Source organism: Fukomys damarensis, unplaced genomic scaffold, assembly GCF_012274545.1.
Source record: "Fukomys damarensis isolate Sample0158 unplaced genomic scaffold, DMR_v1.0_HiC HiC_scaffold_23, whole genome shotgun sequence".
Taxonomy (NCBI): Eukaryota; Metazoa; Chordata; class Mammalia; order Rodentia; family Bathyergidae; genus Fukomys; species Fukomys damarensis.
This window is the reverse complement of record NW_022900935.1, coordinates 50643176-50648593: the sequence shown is the minus strand read 5'-3', so window position 1 is coordinate 50648593 and position 5418 is coordinate 50643176. Positions and strand designations below refer to the sequence as shown.

General features: G+C 47.1%; 1 non-coding gene across 1 annotated transcript; it reads right to left on the bottom strand.

Annotated features, from left to right (window-relative positions):
• Positions 1-3644: 3644 nt before the first annotated feature.
• Trnar-ccg lies at positions 3645-3717 on the bottom strand. The gene has a single exon. It is a non-coding gene; the product is annotated as a tRNA-Arg (tRNA).
• Between the last annotated feature and the right edge of the window lie 1701 nt (positions 3718-5418).

Here is a 5418-nt window from a genome sequence, read left to right as displayed (position 1 = left end):
TAAAATTTGTCCAGACATGGTGGTCCACACCTGTAATCCCAGCACTTGGGAGGCTGAGGCAGGAGGATTGCTGCAAGTTCAAGGCAGCCTGGGGTACTTAGTGAGTTTGAGGCTAGCCTGGGCTACATAATGAGTCCCTGTTTCAAAAAGACAAAACAGAACGACAGCCAAAAAATGGCACAAAAAAAACCCAAACTATAATTCTGCCTGGAGTGGTGGTGCACACCTGTAATCACAGTATTCAGGAGGCTGAGGCAGGAAGATCTCTGCAAGTCTGAGGCCACTCTGAACTACATAGACCTGTCTCAAAACACTAAATAAATAAATAAACTAAATCCCCGAATGATTAAGTACAAAAATTGGCCAAGCCTACTGTTGCTGTTAGAAGTAAGGTCATATATAAGCCATCGTGAGATAGGCCTGTAGTCTCACAGCTGGGCAGGCTGAGGCAGGAGGATTGTAAATTCCAAGACAGCTTGGGCTGCAGAGTGAGGCCCCGTCTCCATAAACCAAACCAAACCTTACAAACAACAAAAAGTCAAAGCCCACTTGTCATCTGGAAGGAGGACGCAGTGAGAGGAGACACGGGATGGAGGGTGACCGCAATGAACCACGTCCCGGTTTCTGAGCTGAATTCGGGCTGCACCTGTGTGGACACTGGGTGAGCTGCACACTTCTGTGACTTTGTTGTGTGTATGTTACATATTGATAATCACTTAAAATTTTTATTTGTTTATTCGTGGTACTGGGGACTGAACCCGAGGTCTTCACCCTGAGGTATATTTCTAGCCCCTTCCTTTTTCTCCTTTACTCTGAGCCAGAGTCTCACTGTCACTAAATCAGTTGCTCAGGCTGAGCTTGAACTTTTGACCCTTCTGCTTCAACCTAACAAGATGCTAGGATTTTTTTTTTTTTCCGTACCTGGACTGAACTCAGGACCTTGAGCTTGTGAGGTAGGCGGGGGCAGCACTGAGCTACCTACCCTGCCCTGGTGCTAGAATTATGGGTATGAGCTGCCATGCCCAGCAAGAGTTTTTGTTTTGGTTTGTTTCTTTTCTTTTCTTTCTTTCTTTCTTTCTGTCTTTCTTTCTCTGGTACTGGGGATCAAACTCAGGACCTTTCACTTGCAAGGCAGTTGTGCCGTTGCCACTGAGCTACATCCCTGGTCCCTAGAGTTTTGTTTTGTTTTTCATTTTTTGAGACAGGGTCTCACGATGTAGTTGAGACTGACCTGGAACTCACTATATAGCCCAGGCTGGTCTCAAACTCACAGTGATCCTCCTGCCTCAGCCTCCCCAGTGCTGGGATTACAGGCATACGCCACCACACCCGGTTTAGAGTTATTTTTTAAACTCACAAGAACAGCCTATAATTTAAAACATTGACTCTAATTAATACTTGAGTTTTATCTGGAAGAATCTAAATGAAAGGAGAATTTTAGGCAAAAACTTTAAAATAACTAAATTTTGCCACATTCTTTCATTTCCTACGAATACCATCTTTGGTAGTACAGTCACTCAGATTTAGATACCAGCACATGAATCCCGACAAGTCTTACCCTTTCGCACCTCACCTCCCAGGCCTTGGAATAAGAACTTGGAATTAAATTGCCAGTTCTTAACTAATGGTAGCTGTATCCGAGTCATTGTATTGAAGCTAAGAACAAAAACAAAATGTAAGATATATTATGGAACATTTATAAAATTATGGAACATTTTTAAAATGTGGTTTAGCCGGGCGTGGTGCCGCAAGCCTGTAATCCCAACACTCGGGAGGCTGAGGCAGGAGGATCGCTGTGAGTTCGAGCCCAGCCTGGGCTACATAGTGAGTTCCAGGTCAGTCTCAACTACACAGTGAGACCCTGTCTCAAAAGCCCCCCAAACCAAAAAACAAACAAATAAAATGTAGCACACATAAAGCCCTCATGCAAGTGTGGATTTCACCTCCTGCCTGGTTCCAGCTTCTCCCCGAATCCCGCTGAGACCCAAGGGAGCTCCCAGACCCAGGTTCCCCAGGCCCCTGAGGTCTGCTTGGAAGCACCTTTGCCTCCTCCTTCACTCTACCCCCCAGCCCCAAGCTCCAAGAAACTACAAAGAAAATATAAAAACTGGGGCCATGCAGGTGGTGCCGGGAGAGCTCCACACGGCCCCTCAGTAACACCAGCTGCGCAATTCCTGATCGCTAGGAGCGGGCAGTGTTTCTACCTTGGCCCTGTTGGCTCGTCGGGCTGCAGCATTTTCTGTTGTGGGAACTGCCCTGTGTGTTGTTAGATGTTGGTTTTATTTTGTTTTTGAGACAGGATCTTGCCTAGGCTGGCCTCGAACTCACTGTGATCCTCCTGCCTCAGTCTCCTGAGGGCTGGGATCATAGGGCTGGGCAACCCAGCTGGTTTGTGTTGTCAGAAGCATCAGACCCAGCCTCTGATCTCTGGACACCAGTAAAATCCCCTCTTCCTAGTCATGACAATTATAAATGTGTCCAACATGGCCAAATGGCCCCTGGGCAGCAAAACTGGCCCAGTTGAAAACCAGAGGCCTAAAGAAAGCAAAACTATCAAAACATATAGGTAATTCACCTCTACCATAGCAGAGCATTTTAAAATCTTCAAATTGAGAGCTGGCTACGGCGGTGCCTGTAATCCCACCACTTCAGAGGCTGAGGAAGGAGGATCACAAGTTTGAGGCCAGCCTGGCCTCCATGATGAGTTCAAGGCCTGCCTGCACTACACAGCAAGGCCCTGTCTCAAAAAGTGAAAGCAGCTCTGGGGATTTAGCTCAGTGGTTTGGTACCTACCTTGCAAGCACAAGGACCTGAGTTTGATTCCTGATTACCAAAAAGGGAAAAAAGCAAGTTTTTTTAAATCCTCAAATTGATTTTAAACCTTATCTTTATTTTGTTTTTGAGACAAGCTGTCCTTGAACTCCTGGTGATCCTCCCACCTCACCACTCAAGCGCTGGGATTACAGGCGTACCTAAACCATACATTTCAGTAATTTTACTTTTCTTCTCAACTTTGCTACAAGGGCAACTGCGCTACATGAAACACTGAGTATAGACACTGTAAGTCAGGGTTACTGTGCTTGTATCTTGGAACACGGTGGTTATTTCTCTGTCCAGGCGCCTTAGTGTTGGGAACCTGCAGGCAGGGGTTGGGTCCTCACACAGCCACAGGGATAAGGATGGAGGGGACACTTTTCATTGTAACTGCCCATGGCAGAACAGGGTGCTGCGCCTTCGTCCAGAGGCCAGTTTGTGCTCCTCAAGGCCTTTTTCTTCTAAAAATCAGTACATTCCCTGGGTTCAATCCCCTACAGCACGAAAAAAAAAATACATAAAAGAAAATAATGACAAATATCAGAATCGAGAAGAAAAATTTTAAATCACTATTAGTTAAACTAGGCGAATGCGTCTTCTTAAATATTTCTGGTTATTTGTCAGTTAAACTTAAAGCTGAGGGAAACTCGTTGAAAAGAATGAAATACCCTCTCTCGGGGCAGATTTAGGATTCAGTGAAAATATTTTTTAAAAAGCTCAGAAACGACCGGTTATTTCTAACACAATTACCACTGAGATCTTTCCAGCGAAGGGAAATATTTGTTTCAAAATCTGAGCTGTTTAATATTACCTCAAGAAAAGTTACGGTACGACCCAGATGGGACTCGAACCCACAATCCCCAGCTCCGGAGGCTGATGCCTTATCCATTAGGCCACTGGGTCACCACAAGAGCAACCTCCTCACACCGTCTCCTTACGTGATGCCATCATCGCGGCCCCGCCCCCGTGCACCAGAATCTCGCGCAGGGTCTGTGTGAATCATAAACCACCGGCGGCGGACCGCGCCTGCGCGTTCCTGCGCCGCGTTCCGGCCTGGGCCTGCGGGGCCCAACCTCCTGTGCGCCTGCGCCATCTCCCGTAGTTACGCTTCTACACCCACGTAACCTTGCGTGGCCTTCCGCGCTCTGCGCCCTGGGGACTGTGTGTGGGAGAGCGGCCGGGCGTCCCTTGTTTTTTTTTCTCTCTCTCTCTCTGTCTCTCTCCGCCGGCTCCCTCTCAGCATTGGCTGGTGGGGATCCACGCCGAACGTTAAACCACATTCCAGTCTGCCTTTCCCTCCACGGTTTGATTGCCCTGGCCGGGCCCGGACTTCATTTTTCGGAGTCCGGGTCCTTCCTGAAGGCGTCGGCGGTTGAGCCCCGCACACCTCACCGGGTTCCCCCCACACCACCACGGTTTGCACCACATCCTTTTCCCTCCCTTTCATTTGTGCTTTCAACAAACACCAATTTGATAAGCTGGTAAGTACTGGCGACGGTTGGCTGCTTCCAGCTTGAACGCTTCGCCCCAGCGGGACTCAGCAACGGCCCTCCGCCCGCGCTTACCGAAATCCGCCTTCCTTCCCTGCGTCCTTGGTCTCTGGGTAATGGGGAGGTAAATGCGAGGTTCCTAAATATACAGTCGTACTTTTCCCTACATTTTGGACAAAAATGGATAGATTTTCTGGCTCCACGCACACTATGTCGATGTTTGCTGCACGTAAAAGTGCTGCATTTGGAGGTTTTTCAAAAACAAGTTCGCTTTTTGTGTGTAATATCCGTTTGAAAGAAAGAGAAGAAAGAAAGATCGTCGTGGTAGTACACGCCTATAATCCCAGCATTCTGGATGCTGAGGCAGGAGGATCGCTGAGAGTTTGAAGCCAGCCCAGGCTTCATCGTGAGTTCAAACTCAGCTTGATCTACATAGTGAGATCCTGTCTCACAAAATAAAGTATGGGTAAGTGAAACAAAGAAAACCAAAGGTTGCCGGGCACGGTGGTGCACACCTGTAATCCCAGCACTCAGGAGGCTGAGGCAGGAGGATCGCTGTGAGTTCGAGACCAGACCGGACTACATAGTGAGTTCCAGGTCAGTCTTAACTACACAGTGAGACCCTGTCTCAAAAAACAAACAAAAAAACCAAAAACCAAAGGTTAAGTCTCATTTAGCATTAACCATTATTAACGTGTTTGTATAGTATTCACATTTTGTGTGATGTATCACTTGTTAGCGTGTGTGGCCCATGAACCCTGAGGCATCCAGAAATGCTCTTATTGAAAGATAAGCCGTCACTCACTGGTTGACGTTTGCAGTGATCTTGATTCAAAGCAGAAGTGGGTAACATTGCCCTCTGAGCGGGCTCAGGACTGGTAAAGGTCATAATCATTCCCTACAGACTAATGGGAGCAGGTGGCTTCGCTGAAGGTCTCCCGACACTATGAATAGTTAATTGCATTAACCCTCAGCTCTTGAGTACTCATCTTTAATATTTCCTTAACTTGACAAACTGGGAAGTATACATAAATCATGTCTACCTTATATCAAACTACAATAGCTGTTTGTTTGTTTCTTTGTTTTTTGAACTCGGGCCCTTGTGAGGCAAGGT